The sequence below is a fragment of the Rattus rattus genome, chromosome 9 (assembly GCF_011064425.1).
Source record: "Rattus rattus isolate New Zealand chromosome 9, Rrattus_CSIRO_v1, whole genome shotgun sequence".
Classification (NCBI taxonomy): Eukaryota; Metazoa; Chordata; class Mammalia; order Rodentia; family Muridae; genus Rattus; species Rattus rattus.
Genome location: NC_046162.1, coordinates 46,454,404 through 46,480,768, shown reverse-complemented (window position 1 = coordinate 46,480,768; position 26,365 = coordinate 46,454,404). Strand labels below are relative to the sequence as shown.

The 26,365-nt window shown below is 41.9% G+C and overlaps 1 pseudogene; it reads left to right on the top strand.

Annotated features, from left to right (window-relative positions):
- The first annotated feature begins 9,949 nt into the window (after positions 1 to 9,949).
- LOC116910295 lies at positions 9,950 to 22,765 on the top strand (annotated as a pseudogene).
- The last annotated feature ends 3,600 nt before the right edge of the window (positions 22,766 to 26,365 follow it).

Genomic DNA, 26,365 nt, shown 5'->3' with positions numbered 1-26,365 from the left:
AAGAAAGCCGCATTCTCAGAACTCCCTGCCAGATTTGCAGACAGCTCCACAAAACAGTCTCTTCCTATTCAAGATGTTGTTTCGTGGTTATATAAACACAGGGTAGAGCTGTGTGAATCCCGTGGCTTCTGAAGCTTGTACGTCCCATTAGCTTCCAGAGTCTTATGCTCCCCCTTCCGCTCTCCAGGAGGGAGTATTTCAATTTGGAGGAAATAGCTATACAACAATGGTTACATTATCAGAGGGGGACTCTCCTTTGCTCCTGTTCGATAGTCAGAATAATGCACTCCCAATTTTGGTTTGGAAAAACTGGTGTGGAAACAAGCAACATGAAGTGACATGAAGAGCCTGCTGCTACCACAGATCTTTCCTCATCCCCATGTGTTCAAGAATTAAAAGATGGCAGCATCACGTCACAGACCTCAGACTCTAGCTTGCAAAATAAAAGGTGACTCTTGTCATGTTCTATAACAGTGCTTCTTGATTGATGGTACTGAGAGTAGAAACTCCAGCTTAACTATTTCAGGGTAAACTCAATGCAAGGTTCTTTCAGCCAATTAAGCCCTCCCCTTTCCTTGTTTCTTTTTGATTGCAGCTTATTTCCTGGAGACGTGGACACTTGTGAGCCACTGGAAGTGGTGCAAGGTTCTTGGCCAGCACATCCCCGTATGTTCTGTCATGCCCTCTCCTCCCTATGGTCCCATGTCCCATTGTCTATCCTCCTTTGTGATATCTAATACCTCATATTCATAAAGGCTACCAGATACCTCTACATGGTGGCCAGGAGACCACCTGAAGAATAAATGGGGAACACTTGACCTTTTATTACAGTGAGAAATGAAAGGGCAGGACTATTTCTGTAGATCCTTTAAACTCCATGGTGGGTTAAAGTGAAGATGTCCAAGATCTTCAACTTCCTAAGACCTGATTAGCTCTCAAGCTCTGGTTCTTTCTTTTCTTGGATCTAGAGCTGTTTTTATCACCATGGGCTTGATCTCGGAAAGGTAGGGCACTGCTGTGTCCTGCATGACTTGGTCCTGGAAACCTGACTAGGCCACGTGGGAATGAAGAATCAACAGATAAACAGACATAAAAGCTGGAATTGGTTGGGTTGTACTCAGGTGGGTGGAGGGCACCTACTATGAAGCATGGAAACGCACCTGTCTGTTATATATGACACAAGAAGCTGGGTTAGCTAGTCTGGGTGGGAAGTGTTTGTTGGGGTGTAGCCTCAGGTTGCAGTCATCAGGGAGGAAGAAGCTGTAGCTGCTGGGTTTTGCACACACTGTCAACATCCACATAACTGACCAGAGGAAGGCTTTGTCAATTCTCTGAACTCACTAGGGGAAGCCATTTCCATGCGTATGAGGCTTTGGAGTCCTTGACATGGCTGTACTAATGCCAACAATATGCAATCACTCAAGACAATGATATACTTCTCACAGGATTCAGAGGTCCTCTGGGGAATATACATAGCTTCCTTCATTTTCCACCTTTGAAATTTAGTAAAAATGGATCTAGTTTATCATGGGTTCTTTCTGTTAACTTGGGGATTTTTTTCCACAACAAATTTTATGAACTGTGCCATGGGAGTCCAATTGCCCTTCCTCCCTGGGTCTTGCCTCTGTATGGATGCAAGGGTTCTCTTCAAAACAGGCAGGAAAACTGAGCATGGATCTCATTCTTTACTCTGTAACAATTTTCTCCACGGGCACCTGGGATAAAATCTCACTGAAGGGTCGGGTACTAGAATTATTGGGCAACACTCTCCTCGATTTCCTCTGCCTCAGGCAGTCCCTTCAATGCCTCAGTAGCCTACACAGACAGTGTTGTCCACTGTGCAGCATAAAACAAGAGGTACTGATGGAAACCTTAGTGGACTTCAGGGTAAACTGAGCACTCTCCATGATCTTGAAGACTGGGCACAAAGGAACCATTTACTTCCTTCCATGCTTACCAGGTGTGCTGCGTGTCAGGATGCAAGTGTCAGATCAACTCTGTGAAAAAAGCCATCCTATCCTCTGTGTCTCTCTGTCTACGTCTCTGAGCTTCTCACTCTCCACTTTAGTTCACGTCATCTTAAGCCCATATAACCAGGAAAACATTGCTCAGGGAGTGCTTCTGCTACCAAAGGATGATAGCATCAATTCTACCCAGGAAGTCCACTGTGCAAGTGGACAAAAACTTCTTGATTGCTTCCTTGACTTGGTGCTTATAGGTCAGGTCTTCTAGCTATCCCCCAGAACTTATTCTTAGCCCATAGGTGGAGAAAAATATCTCCTTGCCCTCACTGCATTGTCATGTCTTCTGAACTCTCCCTCTCAAGACTGGAGTAGGAATTAGGTCTCTTCTTCCCATTTCCTCCTCTCCTCCATCCACCTTCCTTCTTTCCCAAACTCCATCATCCCTCTCTCCTTGAGCTGAGGCATTGGTTTTCCACTGCTCCCAACTGGGACTTATGCTGTCAATGTCTGATACTCGCAATGGAATTTATACTATTGGTTTTGGTGTGTTTCTAGCTTAAAGGCAGGAGACTGTGACTGCTTAGCTTCCGTGACAGCATAAATTAATTCTTAGGGATAAACTGTACACCTCTAGCTTGCCTCTGTTTCACTGGAGAACCACCACCTTATACTAGATGCACTCTCTGACATAATTGGCCCCAGATTTTGCAGTCTGCTGGCTTTTTCTTTCCTCCTCCCTGGACTGGATTTAATCAGCCATCCCTTGAAGGGCACTCTCATCCCTGCCCTCTGCCTCCTCATTTCTTCACCCTCCTGTCACAGCTGTGCCTCACCGCCGGCCACAGCGGTGTGTCAATCTAATACCTAATTTCTCCTTCCTTGCCCTGAGACTGCTGGACGATGCTGGAGAGAAATCACACAACCCCACTGAACTGGTTTCATGATCAATTTATGAGCTTCCAGCCTCAGCTGGACTGTTGGCATTGCTCAGCCACCTCTGTCTTATCTCTTGTTGCCTTCCCTTCAGTGGCTGCCCTTGATCCACCTCACTGCATCCAGCCCACCATCACCCTTTTCATTTGAGAGCATGCCCAGGTAAAAATCAGAGGTTGATTTTTCCATGTGTGCACTGCTAATTGTGCACTTCTAAATTGGGCTATGTCTTTACCTATCTGTACTTCCTTCATGATTACAGCCCAAGGATTCTTACTCATCACCAATGTGAGCCTGTCCATCACATGCCGACTCTGCTTCCTGGTTTTGTCTCTGAGAAAAGTTTAATTCCTCTTCTCTACTGCTTTTCTGGGCTTTTCTCTCCTAGACAGCAATGTCCCCATTTCCTCCTCTGTTCATCACTGCATGTCACAGAGTCCAGCATGGCCCTGGGGACGAACCTGGATGGGAGTGGGAAGAGAATGAAGACTGATAATCAGACAGACAGACAGATAGACAGACAGACAGAGAGTCCAGTCAGCAAACAGACACATGGACAGATAAACTGGGATCAGGTGGTTTGGCCCTTCTCCTGGAGAACCCACAGCATTCCAGAAGCTCAGTGTTTATTATATAGAATTGATCAGAGAGGCGGGGCCATAGCTTGTGGCTGAACAAGGGGGAGGAGGTCATTATGCACAGATAAACAAGGAGGCAGCATTTATAGTATGTAATTGGATCAATGAGTCAGGTTTAGCTAATCTTGGTAGGAGCAGCCTCTATAGGGTAGCAGTCTTTAGGCTGTAACTGTCCAGAGAGAAAGCCACTGTGGAAACTTTTACATATACAGTCAACATTTGAAATCAGTTCCCTAAGGAAGGCTTTGCCACCCCTCTGAGCCTGAGGCTATGGGGTCCTATGTCAGCCACACATTCATGCAGGACGTCCTCCCTCAGGACTTCTTCTGTCCCCTGCAGCACCTGGCTGCTGTGTGTCACCTCCTGACTGTCCTCATACATTGTGTTGTTTACAAATGGGAGGTTTGTGACTGTCTTACCCAGAACTACTCTAGGTGGGCATTCTTCCTTCCCTCCAATAGATAAAGTGACTGTTAGCATTTTTTATCAAGAAAATAACAACACACACATACTTTTTTTTTACACACACAATGCCACGGCACACTGACCAGACTACAATCTAGTATAAACTCAATTTACATTTGACCTGGAAAGGAAACATCATGGGCTCATTTCATAGATGTAGTTATCTCACCAGAGCAGCCAGGGTCCAAACCTGTAATATCTCCCAGGAATGTGTATACCACTTTCCTTCTCTTTCTGCTTTGACTCCCTTTCAAGATCTCCCTCTCTGTATCCCTACCCAGTAAGTTCAGACCCACTCTTACCCAGTGGTCTTTGACTTCCACTGCCCAGTGAAATCACTGAGAGAGACTTCAAAAGTCCACACACTTATTCTTTACCCCAGAACAACTGAACCACAATCTGTGGGGTTGAGATGGACGCACTGGTCTCTCCCAAGCTTTCCAAGGTGCAGTCTTATCAGGGAGCTCTACTTTATCCCTTCACCTCTATTGTGACATTCGAACTTCCCCTTGCTACATCTCCACGGTCATCAAAATTGCTGTCGTGAGATATTTCTTCATTCCCCAGCTCTCCCACTCCCTTCAGGTCCGGCCATTTGCCGAGCATGATTTTAGTTTCTCTCTGTGCTCCCACGGCACTGTGCCCCACCCACTACACTTAATTTTCCCTTCCATTTCCCTGTTTGCTTTCTGCTTCTCCGTTGGCATTTTCGTGTCTCTGCACCCTTTGTCCTTTTCAACAGCACAATCTATTCCCATCTTTTTCTTTACTTGATTTTTCTGTTCCCTTTAATCAGTGTGTTCCATATGCTTATTCCCACTAAGTAGAAATTGTTGACATATCTCTCTCCCTCACTCTTTCATCTAACTGGCTAATCATGTATGTCAATCATACTCACTTTTGTTAGAAAGTCTCTGCTAGGTCTGCTTACAACGAGACAGAGGCTAAGCCTCTCCTCCTGTGTGAGAAGACTCCTCACAATCACAGTCTACTTTATATTGTGAGACAGTATCTTATATAGCACAAGTTGGCCTCAAACTCACGTGAAGCTGAGTATCTTAATTAAGGTTTTCATTGCTGTGCTAAAATACCAAGATGTAAAGCAACTTGGGGAGGAAAGGGTTTATTTCATCTTCCAAGTTTATTATAAAGGTGTGTACAAAGGGCATGTCTGTATTCCAGTCAGAGGGATTAAAGCCATGTTGCCGGGTTAAAATTCCTCTACAACACAAACCCCACAAAATTAGAAACCGTAATAGACAAGCAAAAGACGAATAAGACAAAAATATTTGCCCAAACAAAACATTTTGAATAAAAAAGTCTACAAGAATACTATTGAGTTTGTTTTGTGTGGCTATCTACTGCTAGGGGTAGGGCATGTCCTAAAGTGTGATTGATACAGCCAGTGAGACTCTATTGGGGAAAAAACCCCCACAAAAACCTAATTGTTTTCTTTGCAAGTGTGTCAATTGTAGATAGCTTCTTGGTTAGTAGTGGGAATCTGTATCTACCTCCCCCTCTCATCTCTGGGACCCCATTTGGCTTGAACTTGTACAAGAACTCTGCATTCAGTCTGCTTTCATATATACTCCAGGCCCATGTGCCCAGGGGTGGCATTATCTACAATGACTGGGCCTTCCAATGTCAGTAACTAATTAAGAAAATGCCCCCCATAGACTTGACTACAGTCCTGTCTGGTCAGTGCATTTTTTCAGTTGAGGTTTCCTCTTCCAAAATGCCTCTAGTTTGCATTAAGTTGACACAAAACTAACAAACACCAAGGGTGACCTTGAACATCTGACTCTTCTTTTTCCATCCCTGAAGTGCTAAGGTTATGTCCTGAAGAGCTTTGGGTCATTTTCATCACCCCTTGCTCCTTAGTTTCTCCACACTGAAGCACACTGTTCACAAACAAGTTTTAACCATAAACACACCTATTTGTTTCTATTACTATTTTTTGCTCACTATTTTTAGATAGTCTTTCTATGTATTCCCATGCTGGCCTCAAAATCTTTTGGTTATCGTGCCTAGGCTCCCAGTTGCTAGGCCTATATAGTTTTCTTTCTTGAACTACCTTTGTATTTTCTCTTTAACTGTGACCTTCTAGACACCTTCAAAGTCAGGTCTTCCTGACACTCATTATTTAATTACGTTATCGTAGAGCTTAATGATACACTAATTACCATAGTAACTTATGGTCATTGATTTACTTTCTATGTTTCCTGCTTCTTGATCAAGTCCTTGAGGTTAGAGGTCATGGTGGATTGAATGATGTGATGGTTTGTATATGCTCAGTCCAGGGAGTGGCACTATTAGAAGGTGTGGTCCTGTTGGAGTAGGTGTGTCACTGTGGGTGTGATCTATAATAACTTCATTCTAGCTGCCTGGAAGTCAGCATTCTGCTAGCAGCCTTCAGATGAAGATGTAGAACTCTCAGCTTCTTCTGTATCATACTTGCCTAGATGCTGTCATGTTCCTACCTTGATGATACTGGACTGAACCTCTGAACCTGTAAGCCAGCCCTAAATATATGTTGTCCTTTATAAGACTTGCCTTGAACTGGAAAATATCATCCTGAGTGAGCTAACCTAATCACAGAAAGACATACATGGTATGCACTCATTGATAAGTGGCTATTAGCCCAAATGCCTGAATTACCCTAGATGTCTAGAACAAATGAAACTCAAGATGGAGGATCAAAATGTGAATGCTTCACTCCTTCTTTAAAAGGGGAACAAGAATACCCTTGGCAGGGAAGAGAGAGGCAAAGATTAAAACAGAGACTGAAGGAACATCCATTCAGAGCCTGCCCCACATGTGGCCCATATATATACAGCCACCCAATTAGACAAGATGGATGAAGCAAAGAAGTGCAGAAGTGTAGATCGCTCCTGAGAGACACAGCCAGAATACAGCAAATACAGAGGCGAATGCCAGCAGCAAACCTCTGAACTGAGAATAGGACCCCCGTTGAAGGAATCAGAGAAAGAACTGGAAGAGCTTGAAGGGGCTCGAGACCCTATATGTACAACAATGACAAGCCACCAGAGCTTCCAGGGACTAAGCCACTACCCAAAGACTATACATGGACTGACCCTGGACTCTGACCTCATAGGTAGCAATGAATATCCTAGTAAGAGCACCAGTGGAAGGGGAAGCCCTGGGTCCTGCTAAGACTGAACCCCAGTGAACTAGACTGTTGCAGGGGGGGCAATGGGGGAGGGTCGGGAGGGGAACACCCATAAGGAAGGGGGAGGGGAGGGGATGTTTGCCCGGAAACCGGGAAAGGGAAAAAAACTCAAAAGTAAATAAAAAAAATTCAAGTTAAAAAAAAAAAAAAAGACTTGCCTTGGTCATGGTGTCTGTTCACTTCAGTAAAACCCTAAGACAAATGAGAATGTCAATATATAGGCTCATGAATTTGAACACTTGGACTCCAATTGGTGGAACTATTTGGGAAGGATTAGGAGATGTGTCCTTGTTGGAGGAGTTGTGTCACTAGGAGGTTTCAGAAGCCCATGCTATTCCCAATTATCTCTTTCTTTTTCTGCCTTGTGTTTGTAGAACAAGGTGTAAGCTCTCAAGTTACTGCTTCAGTGCCATGCCTGCCTATCTGCTATCATGCTTCCCTTCATGATAGTCATTGACTCTAACACCCTGGAGCCATGAGTCCCCAATAAACTCTTCTTTAAGTTGCCTTAGGCACAGTGTTATACCATAGCAATAGAAAACTCATTAAGATGAGGCTATGACACACATCCTTTTCTTTGTAGTTTCCAATGATAGTCCTGGGATACTAGCAGGAGGTTGGTGGGTATATACAGAATAGAGCTGGAGGAGATGACACATATATGATCCAGATAGGAAAGAGCAGCAGGATTTGAGGATGAAATGAGCTTTATGCAGAGAGAACTACATGGCATCTGTGTCAAGTGGAAAAAGCCCCGGAGCTGTTCACAAGCTAGCTCTTGTTCCTGATGTCAGGATATAGCCTCATCTGACATAATATGTTCTCTACTATGGCTCTGTGCTGGGATGGAACAGATCAGATTATCTTCTTGCCCTGGGAAATAGAAACAGTAATGGGGTCAATAAGCAGTGACTGAAATTTTCACAGCCCTCTAGGGTAGAAGTTACTTAGAAGAGTTTCTTAGAGAGTTATGTGGGCTGCATCTTTGGGGACAAGGAGACCCTTGTTAAATCAGGGTTGGGAGTTTTCAGGACAGATGGTGGGGTGGAGTTCTCAGGCTGTCCCATTCTCCCACATGCTGAACTGGTGATGCCAAATGAGAGTCTTAAGAAGAGTATTAGCGGTGTTCTCTTGAGGACACAGCAAATCTTCCTTCCTTTGTCCATCAGCTGAATCCTTTGACCATACCATCACTATAGTGACGTTCACTCCCATAGTGGAGCAGCAGATTTTTGACACAGGATTTAACACATCAAGCTGTATTTTATGTATCACATTTTAAAGGCTTCTGAAAGATGAATTGTCATCTTATTAAAGTATGAATATGAATATATTATTCTTTGGTGCAAGGGCACGGGTTAGCAAGTTATGGGACCCCTGGCAGTCTTTGCATTTTATTATCATTTTATTCAACCATTTATAAATGATGTTTTTGAGTACCTACTATGCACTAATATGCATTCTAGAGCTTGAAATATAGTACCTCATTTCCATGGTCTCTTGGGAGGTAGTGGATAACAAACAAACAAATAATTTAACTTCATGCCAAGATATTTTTGGAGAAGAGAGCCAAACAGTGATGTGGTGGAAATGGGAGGAGCCTAAGTATTAGAGATAGGTTCTACAGCATTGTTACATTAGTCACAACAGCTTAACAGGTGGGAATCATCCCAGTGTCCACCGGTGTTTGAGTGAATAAAGCAAACACAATAGACTCACACTATTGACCTTTACCCTGCCATAAAAAGGAACTTCTGATATATGATGCAATACTTTAAAACATGCTAAGTGAAAAAGGCTGACAATGCCAAAGGATAGTTATAGCAAGAACCTGTTTGCATGAAATGTAAGTATAACAGAGAAATAGTATGTGACAGGGCCAGTGAGGTGATTCAGAAGGCGGAAGTGCTTGCTTGCTAGAGCCTCACAACTGGAGTTTAGTCCCCAGAACTCACAGTGGAAGGACGGCCAGTCTTCAAAAGGTGTTCTCTAACCTACATACATGCAGTATGGTCCATGTGTGCCCACACTCACACACATAGATCATATATAAATACACAACAATAATAAATAGTTTGTTCAAAAAGAAAGATTAGAGGTTACTAGGCACAGGGGTTTGGGGAAGGAAAGCAGACAGTCATTGCTGAATGAGTTCAGAGATTTTTCTACTTAACATCATGGAAAGAAGTTTTGGAAAGATACAGTGGCTTTGAAGGTCTTTCCATCCTCTCTCCTGCAATGATCCCTAAGCCTTGGGAGGTGGAGGGTTATAGATGTCTCATTTAGGGCTGAAAACAGTCTCTTAGTCTTTGTACCTTAACCCGTTATGAGTCTTTGTTTTAACCCCCATCTACTGAAGAAAACTCTCTGATAAGATACACTAATCTACATGCATGAAAACAAATCATGAGATGTCAGGTTAATACTATATCTAACTGTATAACAGTAGGCTCTTTTAGAGCCTATGACTTACATAGCCATAAGAGTTAGTTTAATGTTCTGTCCATTTAGCAGAATAATAGATGTATAGTCTCCCTTTAAGGCCTATTACCTGTCAAGGTACCCAAATAATGGTGTCAGATATGAGTGGGTTTCACTTTGTAGCGTAGATCTTAAGTCCATTCATAAACTGGTTGGTTACTTCCATAACATGTGTGCCACTATTGTACCAGTGGCCCATCTTTACATGCTGGTCATTATTGTAGCTCTCAGAGTTCTCAGCTGGATAAGACTGATAATTACTTTCCTTTTCTGGTAACATGCATAGCAAGTTCCAGCATAGTGAAAGCTCATCAGTAAGGGTGAACCTTCCAAGTGAGAACCAGCTTAGCTTTTTACATGTTTTATGTCTTAAGTATGTGATGTCTTTAGTGACAGGGTGTCCTCATCAAGTTCTGAAATAAACTAAGAGCATAGTCAGTAGTCTGTCTTGTTTGGAGGACTATGGGACCTATTATAGTTGATTTCAAAGTCAATTGGAAGACTATGGAACCTATTAATAGTTGATTTCAAAGTCAATTTGCCAGAAATTAGAATCACCTTGGGAGGGAGACTCACCTGAGGAAATGAGTTGCTTACCTTGGTTGATGTGGGGAGACTCATCCTGATCCTGGGTGGCACTTGCTGGCTGTAGCACAGATAAGATGGAAGTGGCTGAAAGACAGTCACCCCCCCTTTTGCTTGATTGGCCTTTACTCTTGCTGTAGAGTTAATTTGCCATTTGCTGCTGTTGATTCCTCTGCTGACCTTTAGAATCTGCATTTCCAAGCTTTCATCACGTAAGAGGAACCAATGGCTCTCCAGGAACCTTCAGGGTGTCTGCCAGATTGAGACTGCTTAGGCACCTGGCCTTAATACATTGGTGCAGAATGTGTGTGTGTGTGTGTGTGTGTGTGTGTGTGTGTGTGTGTAGCTTTTTCATCCCACTAGTTTAGTTTCTCAAGGGAACCCCTGACCGCATTAGCCAACAACTCCAAAAGAGGTAATCCAGCCAGCATGGAGAGGACGATTGGTATCTCTGATTAGGAATTTTTAGCAATTAAGAGCTTATGGGAGAGGGAGAGTCAGTTTTCTTTAAGGCCATAAGTTTCTGTTATGTCAACTATGCTCAGTGGAAGGCCATGCATCCAAGATTATATGAGCAGAAGAAATTGGGTTTGATGGCTTAAAAAAAAAAGAAATGACACCAAGTTGAATAGGTTGGAAATAGGAGGTATGTTTGAGGGAGTCAGGAATGAATCTGATTAAAATATATTGTATGAACTTCATGAAGAACTAAGTAAATCCTACTGCAACAAACATTGGATGCCGAGAGCATGTGATAACAACGGGCTTGTACCATTTTGTGGTTTTTCTTTTGTTCTGTGCCTAGTAACTCTCACAAAATCTTTAGAATATGTGTCTTCATCAACAAAAGAGTTCATCAAGGAAGTTGACTGTATTGTCAGAAGGAGTAAGGGGATCTGAGGCAGTGGTGAAGAGGCTTAAGGTTGCAATGAATGGCACAGAAAAGTCTAGAGTCTTCTGCTGTTACCTGGATGTCTGACTTCGAGCCCAGCTGGGGAAGCTCAACACTACCTGAGATGGTTCTATTTTGAGCCTGCATCTTCTGAACTTGTCTACTTATGGGCATATGGGGTTGAGCTGGAAGTATTAAACTGGTGAGCAGAGAAACCATAGTCTAATCCTAGATCCACCATTAACACACTATATGCTGATGGGTAGATGGCTTAGCTGAGCTGGGTTCCAATTTCATCCTCAAAAAAAAAATTGTAGAATTTGGCTGAGATTAAGGATAAAAATGCATGCCCTCTATGCCCTCTCTCACATGTCTGGCAGCAGGGACAGATGGTGTGGGTACCCCAGGCTTAATTGGCCATTTTCCAAATTAGTATATTTTACAAATGTATTCAATATTTATTTAGCTGGGGAAAAAAGAGAGGTTGAAAGTAAATTATTTTTTATTAATGGGCATTGTATTTGCTAATTTATGTCAACAGGCAAAGCAGGATGACAAAATAATTTTTTAAAATTGTCCCTTTGGTATGTCTTTGGTATCATTTCAGTGTAGTCATATATTTTTCACAACTTATTTTAATAAGGATTCAACCTCCCCTGTAGCCTACTACTCACCAGAGGTAGTGAGGAATAAAAAGGTTATTAGGACATGGGACAGGGGTGGGGAGTGGACCTGTTCAGAACTAGTTCTTTGAGGCAATTACAATCTTAATTGTTCTCAGTCCAGTCTACGAGCAGACACTAAACATGAATCAACAGGTGCAGTCCAGTTCACTTCGCAGACACCACACAAAAATCAGCAAGGGCCATTCAATCCAGAAGAAACCTCGAGGCTTAATCAGCCCTGTGAATCGGTGTCTGTGAAAGCAGAGGGAAGCAGCAGGAAGCTGCAGGACTCTCATGAGAAGTTCTTCGGTGAGTTTCTCTCTATGAAGTCACCACAAGAGAAGCTCAGTAACACAGTGTTAAGGTGAGCCAGTATGCTCATGTTGTCAGAAAAGACTGACAATGAACCAAAGCTTGAGCTCCCACTGTCTGGGGACAGGGGGGATCAAATTTATATTTTTTCTGAACATCACACATCCTATCATGTGTTGGCTATAGCAAAACATTCTTTCACCTGTGTCTGCTTCAGCAAAACATCATTATAACCCAAGAAACCAGAATTTTCCATTTTACCTTAGGATTGTCAACTCTGTCATGCAGGAATTCTAAACACAAGGTGACCCGGGGGAGGTATGTTACAAACAAATACACAAGTCTTTCCTCTTCCTATTCATAGGGGTCATGTCCCAAGGTTCCTAGTGAATGCCCGTAAGTAGCAAATTCTATGGGTACTGTTTCTTTCCCTATACGTACACAGCTACGATAAAGCTACTTTAGAAAGAGGGCACAGCATGATATTAACACTAGTAATTAACAGTAAAGTAGAACAATCCTGACAATATATTGTAATAAAAATCACACAAATGCCATTTCTTCTCTCTTTCAACTGCGTTGGTGAAGGTTGTGTATGTAAGGTAGGCACACTGAAAAGAGGGTGAGTCATTGATTCATATCCCAGATGGGGTAGTGAAAAGGAAGGTAAAACTCATGAATCATTTATTTCTAGGAACCTTCTATTAATATTTTTCAGATTTTAGCGAACTGTGTCATTGAAACTATGGAAAAGAAAACCACAAACAAACAAGAAGGTAGAGTGAGAACTTTATTATGGCCAAGTATCTGGCTGTTTAGACAACTATGTATGCCAAATGTAAACCCACTAACAAAACTTATCCTGGTGAAATTTTGCATGTGAGCCTTCCTGTTTGGGATTCTCTTCTGTGCACCACCATTGGTGTTTTAAGTTACTTCCTTTTTCTTCCCAAGTTAAGAACTAACTTGGACCGTCAACTTGGAAAAGGGAAGATCAGGATGCCAATGACCTTAATCCTGGTTGGGGAAATGGCTTTAGATCTGTGGCCAAAAGGATTTACTAATTTTTGCCTTTTGAATTTGATAAAATTAGTGACGCAGGCCTGAGAATGGCATATACCTCACCCAGAGGCCGGCTCAGAGCCTCTGAGCAGGGAAGGAGGAGACTATGTCACACAGCTGATGGGTTTGGTCTGAGAGAAACAGAAGGTACTGACTCCTGTATTCAGAGCCATCCCACCATTGCAAGTAACAGATAAGGTACCCTTCTAACCATGTGAAGACATTGCTGTAGGAAGAGAAAAGCCAGGAGTGGTATGCTCATGGAAATCTCCCTCACAGAAGAAAATGCTAATTGGAAGGTGTGTCTCTTATTAGTACGCAACATTTTGTATTTGGATGGAAAAAATAACCTTCTTTTGGGTGAGAAAAAAAATCACCCTCCTCAGTATCTAGTAAAAATGTAATCAAGACAGTGTTGAGCCTGGTCATTGATGATGAGCTTGCGTGTGTAATCGCAAAACCATTTTCCTTCTAACGCTAGTATTTTGCAGGCTGTGGTTTCTTCTCCCTATTCAGTTTTGGCACTGTTTCTGTCCTATTGGGTTTGATCTACTGATTTTATTGATTAAAATTCTTTAAAATTTATTCCTTGACGATCTTGTACTTGTAGTTAATGTATTTTTAACATATTGATTCCTCATTGCCCTCTCTAATCCAAGTCCCCCAACCTTGATTTTGATAAATCTTTTCTTCCAACACTCTCTCTCTCTCTCTCTCTCTCTCTCTCTCTCTCTCTGTGTGTGTGTGTGTGTGTGTGTGTGTGTCCCATGGGTATGAGGGGGTCATTTATCGGAGCATGAACAACTTACCCAAAGCTAAACCACTAAAGAAATAATGTCTTTCCATTTCCTAGATACCATTATTGCCAAAGACTCCCTAGGTAGGGATAGAGTTTCACATGCCCAGCCACCATCCAAGATGAAATATTAATCTATTATCTTAATTGTTATAATTTCTCTTTAGTTTTTTAATAATATAATTTAGATGTTTATACTTTCTTTTATAGTTCTCCTCAGTTTTTCAACTAGTTGTTTCAAAAGATGCTTTCTTCCCGTTGTGCGAGTTGTTTTGGAAGAAGTCCATTTCTGCTCACCCAAGATAGAGAGCACAATGGCAGACTGCCTTATTGCTAGGATAAACATCATGACCAAAAGCAGTTCGGGAGGGAAGAGGTTTGTTTCACCTTACAACTTACAAGTGCATCATGAGGAGAAGTGAGGCCAGGAACTCAAGGCAGGAACCTGGAGGTAGAAACTTATGCAGAGACCCTGGAGCCGTGCTCTTCATGGCTTGCTCAGCCTTCTTTCCTGTCCAATTGGAGACCACCAGCCCAAGAGTGGCGCCACCTACACCAATTACTAATTAAGGAAATGCTCCAATCATCTTCCATATAAGATTACCTAGCGGAGGCATTTTCTCAATTGAGGCTCTGTCTTTCCAAGTGATTAGCTCATATCAAGTTGACAAAACAAAACAAAACAATAAAACCTAGTCAGCTCATAGATAGAAGAAGTGATTCTATTCAAGTCTCCCTGAGTTTATTGGGGTTGCTTACAGGAAGACAAGTGAGGGGTTACTTGGGATCACAGACAATATTTGAGCAGCTATATCCCCAAAGATTCTTCTCCTAGCAACTGTTAACTACTTATGTATCTTTGGGAGGGAGGCAGCCTCGTGAGCTCCCCCTCCTCCCATATGGAAATTGAATCCCTAAAGCCCAGTGTTGGTGGTCACAGTTGCTTTCATTCAGGATACAATAATCAGGTGTAATCTGAGGAAACAGTCACACAATGCTTTGTTTGGTGGGTTTGTCCTTTCCCACACCCGTAGTTCTGTTCAAGAGCAGATTCCTGTCTTAAACTCTGGATTCCTATGTTCAGCTGTTGCTAACATCCAAGCATCAAAAAGTGTCTCTTACCTTCCTTAAGAATTAGTTCCTTCCCCCAAAAGCTCGAATTACCCAAGATACAATCCACAGAACACATGAAGCTCAAGAAGAAAGATGACTAAAGTGTGGGTGCTTCAGTCCTTCTTAAAAGGGGGAACAAAAATATTCATAGGCCGAGATATGGAGACAAAGTTTGGAGCAGAGACTGAAGGAATGTACATTCAGAGCCTGCCCCACCTGGGGATCCAGCCCATATACATACGGCCACCAAAAGTAGACAATATTGCTGATGCCAAAAAGTGCATACTGACAGGAGCCTGATATAGCTGTCCCTTGAGAGGCTCAGCCAGAGCATGACAAATACAGAGGCAAATGCTAGCAGCAAACCATTGAACTGAGAATGAGGTCCCCCTTTGAGGAGTTAGAGAAAGGATTGAAGGAGCTGAAGGGGCTCACAACCCCATAAGAACAACAATACCAACCAATCAGAGCTCCCAGAGACTAAACCACTACCCAAAGTGTACACACGGACAGATGCATGGCTCCAGTAGCATATGTAACAGACGATGGTGGGCACCAATGGGAGGAAAAGCCCTTGGTCCTGCCAAGGCTGCACCCCCAAGTGTAGGTGAATGTTAGGGCAGGGAGGTGAGAAGATGGGGTGGTTAGGGAGGGGGAACACCCTTATAGAAGAAGGGGGAGGGGGATGGGATGGGGACTTTATCAATGGGAACCCGGGAAAGGGAATAACATTTGAAAAGTAAATAAAAGATACTCAATAAAAAAAAAAGAAAGAAAAAAGAAAGGTTTTCAAATATCTGAAGAATGACATATAGACCTCCTTTGATATCATATACCAATGGAATAATAATAACAATAAAAATTCTAATAGAAGCAAGTAAATCAACACCTCACTCTCTGTTGTCACTAGGAAGTATGAACAATATTATAACCTTGTGATGCATTAGTAAAGGACGAAAGGCATTCCTTTTTCCAAAAAAAGAAAAAAAAAAGGAATTAGTTCCTCCCACTGACTACCTGCCTAATGTTTAACCCATGTGTACCTCAAAGTCATACCTACTCTGTGATGTTTATTGGAACGGTTAGGCGAGGTGATTCAGTTGGTTGATAGAAGCCAAGAAAAGTAAGGACTGGAGGTTGATCACAAAACCTCTGTCTGCTTTAGACTGCAGTGCTGCTGTAATGCTGTGAAGTCTTTGAGGTCTTATGATGGCTTAGGCCTGCAGTTTTCTGTTTTCCTCGGCTGCTAAGAGCAGTTGCAAAGCAGGGAAAGGCTTCAGTTCTTAACTATGTCTCCAAACATCTGCATTGTTTCTCAGACTCAGTTTATAATTTAGGAGGGTATAAAAGCCCAGATTAGCCATCAGCCTTCCCTCTGAGTTTTCAACACTGTTTCATTACGTTCTGGCCTCTGATGCTTCCTGCAAGAGAACTTTCTTGTTCCTCATTTCTTACCCTTACCATGTGACCCCATTCTCTTTTCTTTTCAGGACACCCGTAGATCCCTTTCTTTGTTCTCAGAGGTTCCAAAATTTCAAAATGGCTTTTTGTTGTTCTTTCTGTTTTATACTTCATGGGCCACTTTAATCTAGAAGCCTATCGGCTGGGAAGAATGTTTTACTAGAATTTTCTTTATCTTCTTTGCTATCGGTAGTCCAGACATTTAGAAAGTTCAGTTTCTGTCAAACCCATGTCTGAAAAACATACTCTTTTCTCCACAAGTTTCTACTTTTCTTTCTTCTTTTGAGACAGGATTTATACATCCAGGCTGGCGTCACACTTGCTATGTAGCCTAGGATGACTTTGAACTCCTGACCTTTCTGCCTCCACCTCCCTAGAATTATGGATAGTGTTTACCACGTCTGGGTCATTTCCATCTTGGGTTTTTTTGTTTGTTTTTTTTTTTTTTTTTGTCCGTTTCTGAGATATTTCCTCAATGTTTTACTCAGTCATTGGATTCCTCTAATCAAACATTTTCATTTCTAAAAGTTCTTTCTCCTTGGAAAATTCTTTTGTGGCTTGCTGTGCCTTCTGTAATCTGGGCTGTTTCTGCGCTCACTTCACTAAAGAAACAGATGAAGACAGGAAGACAGAGTTTTTCTTGCATCATCTCTGTGTCTTCCTGATAGCTTACTTATATCTGTGTTTCTCTCTCTCTCTCTCTCTCTCTCTCTCTCTCTCTCTCTCTCTCTCTCTCTCTCTCTCCTAAAAAGTCTTTTAAATTTATCTGCTTGTCTTTCTCTGCTTATTCCTTTTGTGTGGCAAAATGCACGCAATGACAAAATGTTAGCCCCGTCTAGGCTATGTTTCGGGGGCACTAACTTTATTCACATTTTGGGCAAGCGCCATTCCATCCATCTCCAGCATTGCTTCATTCTTCCAAAGCAAAGCTCTGTACCCATTAAGTACCAAATCCTCATATCCTTTCTCCCAGCCTCCCAGCCCTTGATAACTTTAATCTACTTGCTTCATAAATTCAACTATTCTCAGCGTCTCCTCTAAGCAGGGTTTGTGTATCCTTGACTCTTTTGTGCCTGGATGGTTTCAGGTTACAGAATGTCCTTGATCTGTTGTCACATTATTAGGATTTCGTTTTACAAAATAGGCACTTGCTACACAGCCCAAATTTACCTTGAACTCTTAATTCTCCTGCCTCTGCCTCCCCTGGGGCTGGGATTACAAGTATACAGTACCACAGTCAGGGTGAGTAATATCTGGTTCTACATACATAGCCATATTTTAAATAAGACATTCTTCCTTGGTTGACATTTGGTTTGTGTCCATCTATTGCTTGTTGGCTAGGATAGAGTTATAAACACAGGCGTACAAATGTCTGCCCAGTACCTGACTTCCGCTTCGGATTTACTGTTTGAAGGGAGACATAAAAAATAAAATAAAATATGCTAGAGGTAGTACACTGTCGTCTTCAGACACACCAGAAGAGGGCATCAGATCCCATTACAGATGGTTGTGAGTCACCATGTGGTTGCTGGGATTGAACTCAGGACCTTTGGAAGAGCAGTCAGTGCCCTTAACCACTGAGCCGTCTCTCCAACCCCGAGGTAGTACGTAAATGTACCTGTCACTCGCCAGGAGCACACAGCAGAGAGCCACATGCAGCAGGCTCTAGCTTTCTGCTCTGTATTTAGCAACCAGTGTAACATTTACCATACATGGTCCAGCACCAAGGAGGGTGTCTGGAACTTCCTGAAAGCAGGGCAAGAAGACAACATCCTTTCTCTACTTGCAGAAGCAATTTCCCCATACTTGGATATTCCACTGGTGATTTTAACGGCAATCTGGGAGACAAGGAACGGGGGGTAGAAACAGTCACACCTGTGCTCAAATTCATTGCAGGCTGGATTTGCCTATGATACTTCTCCTCTCTTTAGGCCCAAGAACGGACACTTAATAACAACAACATCAAAAACAACAACAACAACAACAACAACAACAACAACAACAACAACAACAGCAGCAGCAGCAACAAAACCCCAAGTATGCATTGCAGAAACAACAAAACCGTGCTTTCACCCAAAGCAGTAACTTCTAAGCATGCTCCTGGAAGGAGCACCAAGTGAGCCGAGAGTCCTTATCCCTGCAGAGCAGGCTCAGTGGCTTGCTCCGGGTGTCCCATTTACAGATGCTCCACACTGGCCTTTTGCTGAGTGATCTCCCTGGCTTTGCAGGTTTCCTAAGGCAAAGTTTCACTTCTGTATGTAGTTTTTAAAAATTTAATGCACTTTTGACTTTTTGAATAGAACGACGAGTTTCTACTCGCGCTTTCTCACAGACAGGGTCCATGTATCATAGTATGGATTCTGCAGACTTTTGAGCCAAGTGCAGGCCTGGGGCTGGTGAAGGGAAGGGAAGGGAAGAGGAAGGGAAAGGAGGGGAGAGGAGTGCAAGGGAGGGGAGTGGAGCCCCTGCAGCTGCGGAGGCCTCAGCCTCCTGGAGAATAGGAATGAGCCATTGCCATTCCCAGCACGGTGCCAGCTCCGCTGGGATGTGCGGGTATAGAGGATGCTTGCAGTGGCTTCTCAATCGTGTTCTTCCTTCTAATCTCCTTTTTCTGCTGCAGGGGATTTATGTAAAAATCTATGCATGTCTACTTAAGTTCCGCTCCCATTGATGTTATTGGTATTCATTTATTTACTTTACAAGTTCCTAGATGAATTATGCAAGATTGGGCAGTTTTTGATTTTTTTTTCTCCTCTCCTAGTCTCCACTTTTACCAGCAGAACACCATCTGCCATCATTAGAGAGGTGGCTGTGGATGTGGTTGATGTCCTGCACACCAGATTTGCATAAGACTTTGCAAGCTCTGCTAATGAGTGTGAGCGGGTCCTGTATCAGTCAGTGAATTTTTTTCTAGACCTGCCCAAGTCTAATACCCTAATTGAAAGCAGCGATGCAGACCCTAAGGGAAAAAGAAAAGACCTCTGTTCCTTCCCCTTCATCTTTTGTCAACCCCAGGAAGTCTAGCCTTTTAGATTAGATTTTAAATAAAACTCTATTTTATTTTAGTCTCACTAAGTTGAAATTTTACTAACAACGAATGCTCAGATCTTAATCTTGCTGTGTGGTAAATTCCGGCAAAATGTATTCTCTCATTCTATCTACCAACAGCTGTCAAGATCTAGAATGTTCTGTTACCCTAGCTGCTTTTTTCTGTCCCATTTGAACCACGCCCATGTACCTCTATTCTGATTTCTTTCTCTGGGAGGGAGGTTTAAGCCTTCTAGGTTACGTACTCACCACTCTGTGTTTCATCGTGTCTCACTTCTGTGGTCCATTCACTCAATCGCCACTTGTATTTTTAGCTGTTGCATAGGCACACTGTTCTGTAATACCTTTTATTTCTCCTCCCATTGATGGACACTTACATTGCTTCTGGTTGGGGGCTGTCCTGAATGCAGCTGCCATAAATGTATTTCTTCAGATTTTGTTTTTTAAGCCAGTGCAAGTTTTCGTGTCTCTTGAGTAAACCTCTGAGAACGGAATGTTCTCAGGAGGCAGGCGCGCCTTCACCAGGCCCGCGTGCTGCTTTCTAGTAGCTTTACCGTTTAGATCACTGCAGACAGGATCTCTTTCCCCTGCAATACCTTCCGATCATTTAGTTCCAGTTTAAAATAGACAGTCATGACATAAATATTCATGTGATAATTAGTGTCTTTACTTTAAAAAATATTTTATTATTTATTTATGTCTATATGCTTGTATCTGTCTACGTAAATGTATAAATATGTGGTTGCATGTACTACAGAAGCCAGAAGAAGGTGTCAGACCCCCCAGATCTAGAATTACAAGCAGTTTTATCTAAGACATTAGCATAGCATAAAGGATTCAGACATTGAAAAGATAAAGTAACTCATGTGATCACCATGCCTACACACATACACACACATACATACACATACATATACACACACAAACACACACATATACACACAAACACACACATACACACATACATACACAGACATACACACACATACATACACATACATACACACAAATACATACACACATACACACATACACACATACACACACAGACGCAGACACACATAAACACAGACACACAGACAGATATACACAGACACAGTCACACACCTAAACACAATAGACACACAGACAAAATTACACTTATAGATACAGATACACACAGACACAGTCATACACATAGACACAATAGACACACAGACAATTACTCATACAGATACACAGACATACAGACATATAAAGACACAGATACACACAGACACAATCACACACACAGACACAGACTCACAGACACATACTGAAATACACAGAGATACAGACACACACAGACTCACGCACCATACACACAGAGAAACAAACACGTACAGACTCACAGATAGACACACACAAGACACACACATATACACAGACACACACAGACACATACACAGAGACACAGACACATACAGACTCACAGATAGATACACACAAGACACACACATATACACAGACACACACATACAGAGACACAGACACATACAGACTCACAGATAGACACACACAAGACACACACATATACACAGACACACACAGGCACACACACAGAGAGACACAGACACATACAGACTCACACACAGGCACACACATATACATAGAGACATAGACACACATACACACAGATGACACACAGACACATACATATAGACTCACAGACAGACATAGACACAATATGGAGACACGCGTGTGTGTGCGCATACACACACACACACACACACACACACACACACACACACACACACACCCCTGCCCTAGGGAATGCTGAATCTAGAAGTCCGTGAGCTGCTCTCAGTGCTTCCAGCTCTGTGTCTCAGCACTTCGGTACTGTGGCTTTGCATGCACAGCGTGCACTGCAAAGGAGTCTTCGATGCTTTTGTGAATGAGATATGAGCTCCATGAGGTATGAATACATATCTCAGGGAGCCACCTGGAGGTATGTAAATCTGTGTGCTTATGACAGTATTTTAGAAGAAGACAGAAAATATCTTGTTCTAACAAAATAAGGATGTCACAATTTTGTGACAGCTAGAAGCCAAATGTCTTCAGAAAGGAGGGCTGTCCTGTAAGTTCCTCAAGATCTTACAGTTAATATTTATAAGATACATACACAGATGTCTTTTGTTAAAACACTCACGTCTGTCAACAAGTAAGTGAAATTGTAAAATGTCTGTTATCTAGTGACAAAATTACATTTTTTTAGTTATCAATAAATCTTGAATAGCTTTGTATGGTAATACATATGCACTTAGTTTATTAAAAATATATTTATTTATTTTAGTTAACATAAATGTGTTAGGTTTCATTTAGGCATTTTCAAACAAATTAGTTCTCTCTCTGTCTTTGTCTTTCTGTCTCTTTCTGTCTTTGTGTGTATGTCTGTGCTGATGAAGATGCATGTGACTGCATGTATGTGTGGGGCTGGTGGACAACCGCATGAGTCATCTACCTCATTTCTTTTTTGTAAAACAAATCTCTCATTGGCTGGAGACGCATCAAGCAGGCTAAGCCCTATGTCCAGCAAGCCCCAGGCATCTGTCTGTCTGTCCCTGCTTCCCTGACTCTGGGATTACAAGTGCTTGGGTTCTGGGTTTTCCTGTGATTCTTTCTTTCTCTTCTCCATCTTTCCCCCGGCAGGCTGACATCTATCACCATGAAGGTCGAGCTGTGTGCAGTTTTAGCAGGTACAAGATCTACCCGGGACACAGGCGGCGCTACGCCAGGACCGACAGGAAGGTTTTCCAGTTTCTTAATGCCAAATGTGAGTCCACATTCCTTTCCAAAAGGAATCCTTAGCAAATAAACTGGACTGTCCTCTACAGAAGAAAACACAAGAAAGGACAGTTGGAAGAAATTCAAAAGAAAAGAACCCGCATGCAATCAAGTTCCAGCGAGTCGTCAAGGGCACGTGTCTGTGGCTGATATTATGGCTAAGAGGATTCAGAAACCAGAAGTTAGGAAAGCTCAGCGAGAGCAGGTTATAAGGGCTGCCAAGGAAGCAAAAAAGGCTGAGCAGGCATCGAAGAAGACAGCAGTGACCGCTGTCAAGGCCCCCACAAAGGTAGCCCCTAAACAAAAGATTGGGAAGCCTGTGAAGGTCTCTGCTGTCAGAGTTGATAGGAAACACTAATTTGATAGATCAGAGTTTAAAAATAAAGATCTGTCTTTAAAAAATGAAATGAAATGAAATAAAATGGGTTCTGGAGATGGACCCTGCAGTATAATTTGAGTTCAGGCATGGTAACGCCTCCAGATGTGTTCTTTACATAGGAATGCTTTGGCTGGATGTGAATTTTTGGCTTAAAAGGATTTTTCGTGGAGATTGCATTGGATCCATAAATCACTTTTGGTACTACAGTATTCACAGTACTAATTCTGTAGGGCCAGGTGCAGCTCATTGTTTACTAAATTGATGCATATGTTTTATTTTATCTAGAAATACATTTTATTTAGATTATTCTTATATTTACAAATTATTCCAAATATTCTTAGGTGTAAACCTTTTTGCATATATGTATCTCTTTAGTGAGAAGAATTCCTAAAAGGACAATCTCTCTTTGTCTGTCTGTCTGTCTGTCTGTCACTGTCTCTGTCACTGTCTCTGTCACTGTCTCTGTCTCTCTGTCTCTCTCTGTCTCTCTGTTTCTCTGTCTCTGTCTCTGTCTCTGTCTCTTATGAAGCAGCATTTTATATGTAGCACAGACTGGCCTTGAACTCTTGACAATTTTCCTGTTTCAGCCTTCTATGTTCTGGGACTAAGGACTATAGCTATTTGCCACCATATCTGGTTCTAAGGGAAGAATTTCTCTTAAAGATATATACATTTAAGACTGTTTAAACATTATCATTTATGACTCCAGTGAGTGTCACCATAGAACATTTCAAATACATTTCTGTCTGCATGAAGAATTAATTAATTAATTAATTTATAGAAAAGTTATTGTTATGTAGTACCAGCTGATCTGGTATTCCTACCTAAACATTCTGAGCTCTGGGATTATAGGTTTCTGCCACCATCTGGTTGAGAGAATTTGTTTTAAAATTATTATTATTATTATTATTGTATTATTTTATTATGTCAAATATATTTTGGTCTCTTCCAAAGAAGGTTTTTCTGAATCCTAACTTATAGGTATAAACATTTTTGTTCTTGTTAGGTTCAATTCATAATGTATTTGGTATTTATTTTTGTCAAAGCCATGAGACAGGGGTTCAACATTATTTTTCCCCTTTGGAGTCCTAATTCATGATAGAGGAACATCATTCTTGACTGTCTCTCATGTCCTTGAAATGGTGCTAATTGCTATAGTGACAACAGCAACAATGGAGACACGGGTCTTGTTCTCATGTGGCTTATGTTCCCATGGACACAGACTGTAGACTAACACTTAAAGAACATACTGATTTGTGTGTGTGCATGGTGCTTAGAGAAGCCAAGGTTTTGCATTTGCTAGGAGCTACATCCCAGTCCAAAATTCTACTTTTCAAAATAAAATGTTTAGTAGAAAATAGATAGGTTCTTATGCTGGAGAATGGCTACTTTTGGTTGTTGAGGGAAACCCTCTTTGAAAGCTTGACATTAAAGAACAAGGCAGAGCTGGTCAGCAGGTGACTGAATGTCAGCTAGGACCATTAATGGGGCAGGATATAATGACAGCATCCTAACTTCTCCATGTCATTTCTCTGACAGGAAAACAGGGAGGACCATGAACATAGCAGGTTTTCCTCTATCCAGTTCTGTCTGCTGTGTGCTCAACCCTTTTCTTTGGCAATTGTTTCCTGAATGGCCTAAGTGTTCAAACTTCTTAGCCTTCTTGTCTTGGGAACATAAAAGGCAATCTTGAGAAAAAAAATCTAAACTTTCAATTGGCACATAAAAGAATTGTACATATGTGTGGAGGATAGTTTGATATTCCAACTCATGTACACACAGTGACCAGATCAGAGTGATGGGTACATTTATCACATGAACATTTGCAATTTGTTTGTATTGGGAATAGTCAAAATCCTTTAGAGCAGCTGTTTAGAACTATACAACTAATTGCTGCCATAGTGATCATACAGTGCATAAGAAGTTTTTCCATTAACCTTATTGCTCCCTGGTACTCACGAGCCATTGTCTTACTTGCCCTACCTTCCCAGCCTCTGGAGATCACTGTTCTCCACTTTGCCTTCTACACATAAGTGAGGACACTTGGTATTAACTGAGTGATAATCAATCTTTTTTTGTTTGTTCTAAGTTATTTTTGTGCGTGCACACATGGGTATGTGTGTGTATATGTGTGTCTTCTCTGCATGAATGTATTGTACCATATGCCTAATGCCTGTGGAGGTCAGAAAAGTTCTTTTGGCACTTGAAGTATGGATGGTTGTGAGCCACCACCTGGGTGCTGGTTACTAAACCTAGATATCTGCAAGAGGAATAATTGCCCTATACCACTGAACTGTCTCTCCAGCTTCAGAGGTAGATTCTTCCCTCCTTCCTTCCTTCCTTCCTTCCTTCCTTCCTTCCTTCCTTCCCTCCTTCCTTCCCTCCTTCCTTCCTTCTTTCCTCTTCCTTCTTCCCTCCTCCTCCTCTTCTTCCTCCTCTTCCTTCTTCTTCTCTCTCCCTTTCCCTTTCCCTTTCCCTTTCTTTCTTTCTTTCTTTCTTTCTTTCTTTCTTTCTTTCTTTCTTTCTTTCTTTCTTTCTTTCTTTCTTTCTTTCTTTCTAGATGGCTTCTCATGTGGTCCAGGCTGGCATCAGACTTACTTTGTAGCTGAGGATATCTTTTAACTCTTGAACTGCCTGACTATACTTCCCAAGTATTGGGATTACAGGCATACACTACCAGGAAAGACTGTTGAGTGGCAATCATAAAGAATTCCATTGGAGGCTGTGTATACCTTCCCCTCCCTTCCTCCCCCACCCCTTTCCTCCTTTCCCCCTTCCTCTATTGAAGCTGAGATTTGCTATGTAGCCCAGCCTGGCCTTGAACTCATGGTCCTCCTTCATCAGCATCTAGAATTACAGGTGTGTATCATCATTCCTGATCTGATATCATTTTTAACAGTAAATCTCAACCGAGCTTTTATTGTGTTGAGTGGCAATGTCTTTCACAGGTGTATTCCCTGGCAAGCGCTTACTTGTACAATTATCCTGTTTTACTAATTAAAGACAAAACAATCGGGACTTATTAAATTATCTTACAGAAGCAGAGCACTTAAGATGAAATACACCTGGCTATAAGTTTGCACCACAGCCACACTCTGCATCCCACAGCATTGTTTAGAATAGATTACTTATTTAATCTTTTTCTTTTCCTCAAGGTCAACGTATTCCTCAAAAAATAGGAGCTGATAGTGGCATGAGTAATTGCAGCCCAAGTTTGTAAGCCATCGGTCACAGCTGTAAAAAGTTTATTTTGAAGCCACTAAGAAGCAAATCCAAAAGCTGTGTAAATAAAATGATGTAATAGGCCAGGCATGGTTACGCACACCTATAATTTCAGCACTCCTGAGGCCAAGGCAGGAGGATGACTATGAGTTCGAGGCCAGTGAATTTCAGAACAGCCAGGGCTACACTGACAGACGCCCATCTCAAAACAACAAACATTATAAAAACAACTTTCAAACCCTTCTAAAATGTCTAGTTTTGACAAATACAAATTCTTGTACATCTAACAAAATAGACCATTTGTAAAACGCAGTTGTCAAAAGGGATTATACAACTCAAGACTTTGCAACTTAGCAA